Below are 13,498 nucleotides of genomic sequence, written 5' to 3'. Positions count from 1 at the left end.
ACGAAAGTGAAGAAAGAGAAAAAAAAGGAAATACCCCATTTTCACAATAGGGTGAAAAGTACCAAGTGAGGGTCTAAGTACCGCTTCTTTTCTCGTTTGTCCCTCTCACACATACCCTGACATGTCATCAAAACTTTCGGTGACTTGACGGATTTCAGCCAAGATGTTCCAGAGTAAATTGTGCTCACCAGCAGCCTGTTTGGGAGATGAAGGTCAAGAAGAAATGCCTATTATCTGAGAAGCCAACACATGAATGTGGCAGTGCGCTAGAGCACAGAAATGAAAACTTGGATGGGCGTCGTGTCGCAACACTTATATTCCTTTTAGGCAAGATTTAACATGATAAAGAGATACTCCATTTCCTGAATCAAGGGGCAGCTTTCTTATTGTGGCTCAAAGCACCCACACATGTTTGACATCGAGTGACCTGCCATGGGTCTGCTACCATGAGACCTGATGTTAAAAGTGTGATAGTCCTTTCCTTTTTTTTTTTTTTTTAATGTTTATTTATTTTTGAGAGAGAGAGAGAGAGAGAGGGCAAGCCAGCGTAAGAGCCAGCAGGGGAGAGGCAGAGAGAGACACACAGAATCCAAAGCAGCCTCTAGGCTCTGAACAGTCAGCACAGAGCCCGATGTGGGGCTCGAACCCACGAACTGCAAGATCAAGACCTGAGCCAAAGTCGGATGGTCAACTGACTGAGCTACCCAGGCGTCCCAACAGTGCGATGGTTTTAATCCTCAGAGTGGGACCCGTTCACTTACTGGATCAAACCACATGTCTAACTGTATGGTACAGAAGCCCAGGGAGGAACTTTTGAAGGAATGCCCAAATAAGACACAGGGCCTGCGTTTCCATGGCTCTCGGTGCATAATTGACAAGCTGCAGGGTGAAACAACAGTAGTAGTTAGAATAGAGCAAATGCAGCACCCAAAAGGTTTCTCCAATTTTATAGAAATCTGGCTTTATAATCAAATTAGGGAGAAGATGTCAGGGTCAAATATTTGACTTCCCTGTAGTTTGTTGATTCAAGGACTCATTTTAAGGAGGTACATGGAGTCATCCCATGGGCTTTAAGATATTTATCCACATTCAGCATCATCATAACGTTACACTATATTTACTAATCCACTGTCATCTTAAGGATGAAAGATAATTCTTCTATATACGGTTTGTCATATCAGTCCTTAGAATGCTTTGTATAGATGAAGAACACAGGTGGGAAATAGACCTCTTTTCTAAGGCCACAGGTATCGAGGTCAAATTGTTAAAAGATTGACAAGCATTCTTGACGTCAAAATGTGGGATCTCTATGGAATCCTGTGCCACGGTGTCTTTTTATCTAATGATCCGTGTTTAGTTTGAGCAATATCCTATTTCTAACTTGAAACGTTTTTCTGTGTCTGTATAGATACCCCTCACCCCCCCGCAAAAAAACACTAGATTACCATAGCTATTATGACAAAACAAGTAAAGAATAAGGATGGGGCTCTACTGACCTTTCAATCTTGCAACCTTCCTTTCTTTAAATCCCACCCTTTCACCTTGACCATTGCAAAGGAGAATCCACTAATTCTACTGTCATGTGGTTCTATATATGGCAACAATTTTTCCCCCCTGGGGGGCCTCCTACAAAGGATGGTGACCAACTGCTCTTCACCTCTATTAGGGATTTAAAACATAAATTCTCAACGTATTAGTTTCTGCGCAGCAAAGGAAACAACCAACAAAACTAAAAGGCAACCAACGGAATGGAAAAGATATTTGCAAATGACATATTGGACAAAGGGCTAGTATCCAAAATCTATAAAGAGCTCACCAAACTCCACACCTGAAAAACAAATAACCCAGTGAAGAAATGGGCAGAAAACATGAATAGACACTTCTCTAAAGAAGACATCCGGATGGCCAATAGGCACATGAAAACATGTTCAACGTCGCTCCTTATCAGGAAAATACAAATCAAAACCACACTCAGATATCACCTCACGCCAGTCAGAGTGGCCAAAATGAACAAATCAGGAGACTATAGATGCTGGAGATGATGTGGAGAAACGGGAACCCTCTTGCACTGTTGGTGGGAATGCAAATTGGTGCAGCCACTCTGGAAAGCAGTGTGGAGGTTCCTCAGAAAATTAAAAATAGACCTACCCTATGACCCAGCAATAGCACTGCTAGGAATTTATCCAAGGGATACAGGAGTACTGATGCATAGGGGCACTTGTACCCCAATGTTTATAGCAGCACTCTCAACAATAGCCAAATTGTGGAAAGAGCCTAACTGTCCATCAACTCATGAATGGATAAAGAAATTGTGGTTTATATACACAATGGAATACTACGTGGCAATGAGAAAAAATGAAATCTGGCCATTTGTAGCAACGTGGATGGAACTGAGAGTGTGATGCTAAGTGAAATAAGCCATACAGAGAAAGACAGATACCATATGGTTTCACTCTTATGTGGATCCTGAGAAACGTAACAGAAACCCATGGGGGAGGGGAAGGAAAAAAAAAAAAAAAAAAAAAAGAGGTTAGAGTGGGAGAGAGCCAAAGCATAAGAGACTGTTAAAAACTGCGAACAAACTGAGGGTTGATGGGGGGTGGGAGGGAGGGCAGGGTGGGTGATGGGTATTGAGGAGGGCACCTTTTGGGATGAGCACTGGGTGTTGTATGGAAACCAATTTGACAATAAATTTCATATATTAAAAAAAAATTCTCAATGTATTAAAGGGTACTTAAGTACAAAGAGGTCGACAACAGAGGGTATGAAATCTTATTTTGTAAATCCCTATTAACAAAAAATATTGGGAATACCAGCTTGCTCTGTGACCTTGAGTCGAGGTGTCAAATAGCATAAACAACAAGGTGAGCTAATTTTTATGGAAAATAGTATATTTCATTCCATTGTGTCATATAAATATCTTGGTAAGACCTCTATTTCTAGCAACCATATGTCTCTATAAAGAAGAGGAATAGAGAAAATAACTATTCCTATAATTATGTGAGTTGTTTTATTTTTTTATTTTTTTATTTAAAAAATTTTTTTTTAAGGTTTATTTATTTTTGAGACAGAGAGAGACAGAGCATGAACAGGGGAGGGGCAGAGAGAGAGGGAGACACAGAATCTGAAACAGGCTGCAGGCTCTGAGCGGTCAGCACAGAGCCCGACGCGGGGCATGAACTCACGGACCGCGAGATCATGACCTGAGCCAAAGTCGGACGCTTAACTGACCAAGCCACCCAGGCGCCCCGTGAGTTGTTTTTTTTAACCAGATTTGTCATCCTTCTCTGGTAGTAGAGTGAACAGTTTTGGATTAGTGAATTTCATAATGTACTATTGTAATCATTCAGGTCACTTGGGAAGTTTGCAAAAATCAAATGCCTTAAAAGTCCTAGTTAAGGTGAGTAACATTCTCTTTTTCATTACCCATAAAATGTAACTTACTTTATATCCGTGACTTAATAAGACACTTCAAACTCTTCCAAATTCCCTGTTAATGTTGTATTGCATGATACTTGCTGAACATTTTTAAAGTTTTTATCTGCAAGGCTAGAATTCACAGGCAGTTTGTCACCAAGATGAAGACAGCCTTCAGAGAGCTGTATTAACAAGAGTTCTGTGGTAGGCACGATTCTAAAGATGGCTCCCAGGTTCCTGGGTTATTCAATCAAACACCAACATAGCTGCTGCTATGAAGGAATTTGGCAGTTGTAATTGAAGTCCCCACTAGGGTGACCTTAATGTGCATTATCATCTAAGCCTGATCTACTCATTGGGTCTTTTAAAAGGCAGAAGGGGAAGCCGGGGGGATGGGATGCACAAGCGAGATCCTGCCTGCCATCCTTAGCTTTGAGATGGAGGGGGCCATGAGCCAAGGAACGTGGATGTCCTCTAGAAGCCTGCAACAGCCCCAGCCAACAGCTAGCGAGGAAGCGGAAACTTCAGTCCTATTAACTATAGGGAACCAAATTATGCTAACGATCTGAAGGAGCTTGGAATCAGATTTTGTTCCAGTGCATCCAGAGATACAAGCCTGGGCTAGATAACACCTTAATATCGTTTTAACATTAACTCTGTGGTACCAAAGGCAGAGAACCCAGCCAAGCCTGTCTGGACTTCTGTGAAACTTGAATAACTGGATGTTATTTTAAGCCACTAAGTTTATGGTAATTTGTTATACCATGATAAAAAAAACTAATACAGGTTCTGACACCCCTATGATTATTCGTTAATTTATTTTTAAAATATGGTTCAAAGCAACAATGTAAAACAGTTGTTTTAATTTTAAGTAGCTGTGGGATTAAACCATCTCAATTTTCCCCCAAAAGATCATCCTATTGATGAAAACATATATCCTAAAATATTCAAAGTTTATAGATGATTAACACTTCATAGCAGAACACAGAATCATTTTTCTCTTCTAAAGGATTTATTCATAACATTTGAAATCATTTCATACAAAATATATTTTATATTCTATTCTCATGGATATCTATATCTATAGATGTATCCATCCAAAATTTAGACTTTAACTTTTCTCCTGATGTTTTGTCTTTGGAGCAGAGGGAAGATACAGGTCTCCTCATACGATTTTCATTGCTTTAGTAATATGTGCATATATTTAATTGCTATTGGAAATATTTACTATAGATATAATTTCTATACCAGTGTAGGCAATACAATCAAATTCAATTAAAGAAAAGCATTTGCACAGTCACTCTGGCTGGACCTTATGCAAATATGGAAAATGACAAACCTGAAATTAATCACCAAATGTCTGACATTAAAACAGAAATTTGTCAAGGCAGAAATGTATGAGTCATAACAGTATCTAGTTCCATGGTTCTTGGGCAGATCCTCTTCTGTGTTCTGATGAAACCGGCATTTTTTGATATTAAAATCCTCCAACAGACCGTATCTTATATTTAGCTCAGCCATGTAAAATCCCCAGGTGGAGAATATACTCTATGGGGAAGATTTCAAAAGACTCATCAGTTTAGGTGTAACCTACATCTTATTTTGTGCCTTTCAGTTCTGAGGATTATTTTGGAAAAAGAGACATTTTCTACTTTATAATTCAACATCCCCAGCTTGATGTAATAAGTTAAAGCACCAACTACACTAAGCTTTTATGGACCACTACTCTGATTTGTAATATCCAAAGAAGCAATTTGCTTTTTTTCCCCTTTGTGGGTATCTTTCAAGGATACATTGGAACCACATGGCTAGCTAATCTCAGGAGAAACTTACTGAGAGGGAAAAAAAAAAGCTGAGTCAGAAACTTGGTGGTGACATTCTAATTTATATTTTCTTAAGTGTCAGTGAATGAAAAATCCTAACTGGGCATTTAAACATTGTCTCAGCAGTGAGGATTGAAGACTCAAAAATGTCACGTCTGTATATTTAAAACGCATTTCAAATTGGTATTAAACATAAATTAGTAGGGAATATTTCTTTTATACTGTATATTAAATGCAGAAACTCCAAAGACAATTACCAAGACATTTATCAGGCATTGTCCGTGAATGTGGACAAGTGAATGAGAAATGAGAAAAAGAGGCAAAGTTCACGTCTGGCAAACCAGAATTCTTTCAAACCATTAAAAATCAAAGGGCTACAAATTTCTTAGAAGAGGGCAAAGTACAAAGGACTAGTGATATTTCTGTCTTTTTTTAATTTTTTTTTTAAACCTTTATTTTTGAGACAGAGAGAGACAGAGCATGAACGGGGGAGGGGCAGAGAGAGAGGGAGACACAGAATCGGAAGCAGGCTCCAGGCTCTGAGCCATCAGCCCAGAGCCCGACGCGGGGCTCAAACTCACGGACCGCGAGATCGTGACCTGAGCCGAAGTCGGACGCTTAACCGACTGAGCCACCCAGGCGCCCCTGATATTTCTTATACAGAGTCTACTCAAGTCTCACTCTTCTTTCCTACAGAGGTCAATCATTTCATCCAACGCCGGGTTTGGGAGATATTCACAGTTGAGCCACCCAGAGCGAATGGCCTCTTGTCTAAATGCTGTTTAGGGCCTCACATAAAAGGGATGTAACTTCCAAGAGTAAAAAGCCATGGAACACATCTCTACACACTCCCACTTTGAACACTGCAATCAATGGGGAACAATTAAGCAAGCTGACATTTCCCCAGACTGTCCGATGTTGGCGGTCTATAGGCGCGCTTGTCAACAATGCAAATTCCAAGTCTCGACCTCATGTAAGATGAGTATCTCTAGGAAAGAACTGTAGTGATTGTAGGAATCTCCAGGAAAGGGGCTTGTTGCCTCTTAGAGAAACACTGGAGTTTCTGGAGTTCTGGAGAAACACTGCATGCGGCCGCCTCCCCTCCCCACAAAGAAAACAAACAGCAATAACCACCATTATAAATGAAATAACTATATTCATAAGAGATGACTAACTGAAGGAAGGTTTATAATAGTAGCACAAATTGATGTCCCAAGTCAAGAGTGTATTTTTATCCCTTCTAGGGGAGGGGTTTGCTCTAGTGGGTAACAATACTCCAAGACTAGCTTGTTCATCTCTTACTGACTTATCCCTACTCACTCAGGTACCTACCTTAGTCCCCCTTTACCGCAGGGACTTAGCCAGTTGGTCATGCTCGATAGAACTCCCTAATAATCACCTCACTCCTCCATTTGAAAAAAAAAAAAAAAAAAACAAGCAATTTGTTTTACATGTGGCTAAAATGAAAAAAAAAAAAAAAAAAAGCAAACTCCTTTCAACCTTTCAATAATTCTTGATAACTGGCTTCCAATTTCTAGAGTTATCCATATTTTGAGTTTCTAGGAAAAGGAAACTGGATTGTAGCAAATACTACACGATTTATTTATTCATTTATTTTTAAAAATGGCTACTTATTTTGAGAGAGAGAGAAAGAGAGAGAGAGAGTGTGGGTGAGCAGGAGAGGGGCAGACAGGATCCTGACTCCAGGCTTGGTTTCCCAAACTCTGAGATCATGACCTGAGCCCAAATCAAGAGTCTGACGCTCAAACAACTGAGCCACCGAGCCACCCCAGTACTACATAATTAAAAAAAATATTTTTGGTGTCATAATCTTGTAACTACGTCTCTCTCCTACCATTTAATTGATGACTATAATGTTAACTGGAATGTTTTGTTGTTGATCATGCCATCTGCAACATTTTACCATTTTAGCATTCTCCGTTTACAAACGTTAATCCTTTCAGGGCACCTGAATGGTTCAGTTGGTTAAGTGTCTGCCTCTCGATGTTGGCTCCGGCGATGATCTGAAAGTCTGCGAGATCGAGCCCTGTGTTGGGCTCTGCGCTGACAGGGTGGAGCCTGCTTGGGATTCTCTCTCCCTGTCTTTCTGCCCCTCCCCTGCTCAAGCGCGTGCGCTCTCTCTCTCTCTTTATAAATAATAAAGTTAAAAAAATAAAATAAAAAGGTTAATCCTTTAATATTCTTGCATAATCTTTTAAACTTTAAAAAAATATATGTGTAAACAGACACGACTTGAAACAGTTACTAAGAATGATGGTGACCTCAAAGGAACCACAGTCCCCTTACAGTGCTAACACTGTAAGATTCTACATGAAACTTCCATTTACCTGCAATGTCTACATCTCCTTCTGGTATTTGCCTGCTGACAGTACAAAGACACTAACTGGAACAGATCTGACCTACAAACTGATTATTTTCAAATTCTGATGAATCAAAATCACACACAGAAGTTTGCAAAATTGATTCCTTATGGCTGGTTGTATAATTGTTGACTTACTGGTACAGCATCTAAAGATTGCATATGAGCTATTGCCCAAATCTCAATACTAATATTTACCTAATTATAGACCAGAAGTGAACAAGATCAATTGGGGTGAGTATGCTGATAAATGATTCATGAGACCTACTGTTCCTAGCCTAGAAAACTGGGTGTCTTTCCATATCATCTTGGCATCCATTAAATGTTGGTTCAATAATTCTTGGAACATTTAAAAATGAAACTTTTAGAGATGCCAGGGGGCTCAGAGTCTCATGAGAAATCATGCAGATCAATGAATAATTATAAATGGTTAAAAAATAGGGCTGTGTACCCTGCTAGGATTGAAGCAAAGGAAACGCTTAATTATGTGTATCAGGGCATTATCTCTTTGTACCTCTAGGTAGCACTTAGCACAGTGCCTGAAGCGTTCTCAATAATGTTTCTTGAAAGGAAAAAAAAAGCCTGATTAAATGATTTTAGATCAGTAGTAATCAAAAGAGTGCATTGGGACTATATAGTCTTATAGGCTGTGAGATTGATAACAAAATTCTTTCTTGCAGAGACTGAATTTGAAATACCTGTGGAACATACAGATGGATGTATGGGTCTGGAGTTCAAATTTGGGGACAACAGTGCTTTTACCTTTGGTCTCTAAGCTGAGCAGGTCCAGGAGGCCGGAATTAACAAGTGTTATAAATCTTGAATGGAAGATTGGTAAGACCAGACTGAGAGTCTAAGGACACTTATTCTTTGCTCCAGGCACCTAATCCTGGAACAAGGGATTTCTGTTAAAGAATTATAGCAAAGCATTTTTCCAGCCTACTCTAGTAATTTATTCCAATGTTTGATTTCAGAAGAAAAAGTCAAATCTTCCTTAACTTCCTCTGAAACAAAAGCAGAATGAATATTTCCATTGTTAATGTAACCATTTCTAAATTCTCCTCGAAGAGCTCCCTGTCTTTATAAGAAAGGCTCAAACAATCCTGCGGAGAAGTAAAATAGCTTACTTTATCATAACATATGCATAATTAGCATATCCATCTCCATATGGATAATAGTAGAACTGCAGATTATCCCAACATTTTTTGTTTAGAAATCTATTTTATAAATGTTGCTGAGGTCAATACAATGAGACTCCTTAGTTATACCCACAATTGTGTTTGCTTACATCATAATCAACCTTTATGAAGAGCAGCCAACAGCAATAAAATGGATACAAGGAACAGACCAAATCCTATTTATGAGATGAAGATTAGCTACCGAACATACTTTCAAAGGTAATCTATGATAAGATTAGTCGACAAACTGGAAACCAAGGCCAATGTCACTTAGGTGTCAGTAGCTAGGGGTGGATGTCAATGTTGTTACATTTAGTCCATTTGCAACATATCTCAAAACACATATTACCTGGAGAAAAAGTCCAGGGGTCAATCACCTTCATCCAAATCAAGAGTCGAGTTGTGACAGTTACATGCATCTGCTTATCACCTATAAAATGGCTTATCCTGTTAATATTGCTGAGGTGTGAAGAGGAACAAAAACCTCTATTGGAATTAGAAGGACACTGTTCACCCCAACTATCCCAGACCAGTAGAAAAACAAAATGGAAAAACGGTGAATTACATGATACCAGAGAGTATATAAAAGCTCTTATTCAGCCATTTTCAAGAAACATGTTCATTTTTGGAGAGATGTGATTACTCACATTTAGGACAAAGAATTGCAACATTAATCTAAGCCAACAGAGCCCATTCCTGACATTTTAAAGTAATGAAATTCAAATTTTGCCTTTTATACGTATCTTGTACCATATTGATTCTAAATCACTTGAAGTTTTTCACAGCATGACAAAGCACGAAGCATGCAGTTTGGCAAATCTCTTTTTGGTCAGAAGTAGCATTTATCTTAAAGAGTCCTGTCAGTCAAGCAGTACCCACTCACCCATTTAGTCTAATAATCTAACATTTAAGGGGGGGTGGGTTGATCACATTATTCTTTTCTTCCTGTGACAGTCAAACAAATTCTAGAATGTAGGTGAATTGACAGGAACTGGGGAACGCGACCTCATAAACGTATGGTCTCTGCTAGGCCAATCCTACACCAAACGAGGGAAGGTCCTAGGGACAGGCTGCCTTGGGATTGAAAAAGAAGAACTGACATTTGTCACTATCTCTCTAAAATGACACCTTTCTGACTATAAGATACACTCTGTAGTCTAGGAACTACTTGTCTACATAGTTCTTTAAAACTCCTTTGCAAGCCATTAGTCCACGTGAAAGCTTTGATCTCTTGTCAAAATTAAAAACTTGACACATAGGGGGAAGGATGATCGTGTGACACAGATGACAGCCACTGCCTGGTCTATATTTAGCTCTGTGTCATTGGGTCACTGATGCTACTCTCATGTCAACCCCCTACTACCTCAATTCCCGGAGTCAGTCCTGGCTGGCTGGCTGGCTTCAGGTTTCCTCCTCCCATTTGACCAAGCGACCTAGGCTGGTTGTCCCATCTGGTGCCTATGCTGCTGAAACGATTCCCCTGGTCCAGCCTTCCATCATTTCCCAGTTCTCAGAATTATGTTCTTGGTTGGCCCAAACCTGACCTCCCTGCTGGCTTTAATTCCTTAGTCCGGGAGTTTGCCTCAGTCCCCTTATGGAATTCCTTTTCTGGTAAACTGATAAGCATTCCAATTCCCTTCTGGGAGCTGGAGGTATCTGCCTGAGTCCTATTTCTGAGTTTAACTTTGCTAACCTGCAATCTGTCAGAGGCCTTGCTTTGTTCTTGGTCAGTCTCTTTCTCTAGTGTATTACCCAAGGGAAACAAACCCCACATGTGGACTGCCCAGTGGGCTACCCTGGTGAGTGCCAACCTTGTACTCTTCTAGAATACCCTATTGTTTTTTTTTAATATTTTTTAGAGAAAGAGTGAGGGAGAGGGGCACAGGGAGAGAGAGAGAGAGAGAATCCCAAACCAACTCCATATTTAGCAAGGATCCCAACATAATAGTCAATCCCATGACCCCGGGATCATGACCTGAGCAAAAATCAAGAGCCAGCTGCTCAACCGACTGAGCCTCCCAGGTGTCCCCAAGATATCCTATTGTAACCATGGATTTGGAATGGGTTTTGGCTCTTCCCCTGACTGTAATCATCGTCTCTGGGATTTTCCAGTTTTTTTTTTTTCTTTCTTCCTTCCTTCCTTCCTTCCTTCCTTCCTTCCTTCCTCCCTCCCTCCCATCTATTCATTCTTACTTATCAAGGCTTTACTGTATGGTAGGCCCTATGCTTAGTGCTACAGATACAGTGGTTCCTAAGACAAACATTATCCTTGCTCTAGCAGGGGAGACAGACAGTTAAATAATTAAAGTGTGGCAAGTGGCTCTCTACACATCTGCCTGAGTAAGGGGGTCAAATGCCAAGTTTCCGTACATTCTTTGTGGCCCTGTGTCTCTGTGAACATACAGCTAAACCCTGCTGAGGCCAAATAAGGCAGTATTTTTCGTTCTCTTACTGAAAGCTTTAGAGAGAAAATACCATTTCAAGTCAGGAAAGCGAGCACTCATCTTATATTCACACTTATATAATAGCCTTCAGATTTATATGGAGTTTTACTATATGCAAATTATTTCATTTATAGATCTTACTCTATCTTCAGAACGTACTGGTGAGGTACAGGCAGGGTAGGTAATAGTTTCATCCTCATTTATGGAAAAGAAACTAAGGTTGATAGAAGTTAACGTAGCCTCAGCAAACTTTAAAACGGACAGAAAAAATAAGCCTTTTTATTCCTACTATGACATTCTACCCACTTTATTAATCATGCAATGGAAACTTGTACAATTTCTAACATCACAGGCCCAGGTATGCCAGGCCCAGGTCTGACTATCTACATTTTAAACAGGTTAACGCCCAGAAGTTAGCTTAGGATGTCACCTGTCCTGGAAAACTGACAAAAAAATAACAGAGAACTCTAAAGTGTTGACTTATCTTCCATTAAGTGTTTATTACTGTAATCTGTGAACCTAGGTGGGGAGGTAGAAAGACAAAATCATGTGTCTCTTATCTTTGAAAGATGTGAGGCCATTACTGAAGCCTGGCGAAAACAGCACGTAGCTCTTGAAACATTTTCTGAAGAACACTTGGAAACTCTGATTCCTGGCCTAAGCTCTACCGTGGCATTTTCCTCTCAGTGCCCTTTATGGCGAAGACTCATCCTTTTTTCATCTGTTATATTTAATTAGAGTCATCAGAATGTGTCGTTCTATGTGGTTTGTTTCCTTTTAAAAATTCATATACCAATATGACTTTCATTTCTCCAAACAGCCTGTGTCCTTAAAACTGTAGGTAAGATTTTCCTAAAAGGGTCAGCCTCCTTCAACCCAGCAGAGTCAGGGGACTTTTACGACACCCAGCTACCAGGAAACATCCAAAGGTGTCCTGTACGACCACATCGTGACTGATCCATTTTTCTATTTACCTTATTTCTGGGATGATGAGACAAGTTTGGTAGTCAGCACTGCACAATTAAAACTATATTTCAACAATGGAATTTTTCATTTTTAAGAAAAATTCTACACATGCAGATAAACCTTAAAAGTAATTTTATGGCATCAGGATTACTTTGAAGCAAGAGTATTATAAAAATTTAAAAAGCCACTTCAAAACTCCTTAATTCCCTTAAGCAGAGGGCAACGTGTCAACCACTGGGATGAGGTCAAAGGGAATTGTGACTGCATCCCTGTTGCTTCTATGCCACTTATCCCCAGGTGATTCTGGCACTTGGTTTTGTAGAATGGTTCCTGACGGTTCTCTCTTACTCTCTGATCCCTTAGATGTAAATATCCATTCTCTAAAGATTTTCTGAGTGGTAGTATATGAAATTGTCATTATGGAAGAAGCCACATGAGGTGTACTGTATTGATGGGGAGAGAAAAAGACCCTAACATCTCCCTTGATATGGGCTCTTTTAAAATTAATTTTTTTTCACAAGGGATTTAATCAAAAGCCTTCACAGGATGGCAAAGTAAGCTGTTAGTCTATCACTGAAAGTGCATATTTCTTCCAAGTTGAGAAGAATCTTTTTTTTTTTTAATTTTTTTAACGTTTATTTATTTTTGAGACAGAGAGAGACAGAGCATGAATGGGGGAGGGTCAGAGAGAGAGTGAGACACAGAATCCGAAACAGGCTTCAGGCTCTGAGCTGTCAGCACAGAGCCCGATGCGGGGCTTGAACTCATGGACTGCGAGATCATGACCTGAGCCGAAGTCGGCCGCTTAACCGACTGAGCCACCCAGGCGCCCCGAGAAGAATCTTTATTCTGTGTGGATTCAATGAGTTTACGTAACAGTTCCATGTAGAAATTGTAACTATCTAACAGCACATAGACAAAGGGAGGTATTGTTCCTTTAGGAAGAGAAGCAAACACTGGTTTCAGCAGCAGCATGAATTTAATATACAGAAAATTCCCTGTAACTTTATGTCTTTTCATTGTTTTCTCAACAATCACTCTAAAAGCAAAAGAAGACCCAAATACACCCAAGATGTTAATGCTAGATGATGATAATCTGAATCAGGATTGTTCATATTTGGTAACACAACATCAAATCCCTAATAGCCCTTTTTAGTAACATTTTACTCAAAGAGCACTGACTTTGGAAATGCATACTCCTTGAATGGGTAAAATAAAACTCTCTTATATCTAAGAGATAGCCACCAGAGCTTTGAATCAAGTTGAGATATGATTATGATCGAAACACTA

General features: G+C 39.7%; 1 protein-coding gene and 1 long non-coding RNA gene across 5 annotated transcripts in view; one reads left to right on the top strand and one right to left on the bottom strand.

The window, feature by feature from the left end:
- The window catches only part of DLGAP1 (DLG associated protein 1), an 892,830-nt gene that overhangs the window by 515,601 nt on the left and 363,731 nt on the right, over window positions 1–13,498 (bottom strand). The window lies entirely within an intron of this gene.
- LOC132665799 (uncharacterized) lies at window positions 8,620–11,993 on the top strand. Its single transcript, XR_009604288.2, has 2 exons — window positions 8,620–9,017; window positions 11,812–11,993. It is a non-coding gene; the product is annotated as an uncharacterized LOC132665799 (long non-coding RNA).

Source organism: Panthera onca, chromosome D3 (assembly GCF_046562875.1).
Source record: "Panthera onca isolate mPanOnc1 chromosome D3, mPanOnc1 haplotype 2, whole genome shotgun sequence".
Lineage (NCBI taxonomy): Eukaryota > Metazoa > Chordata > Mammalia > Carnivora > Felidae > Panthera > Panthera onca.
Note: the sequence above shows the minus strand (reverse complement) of the source record. Positions and strands in the feature narration are given on the sequence as shown.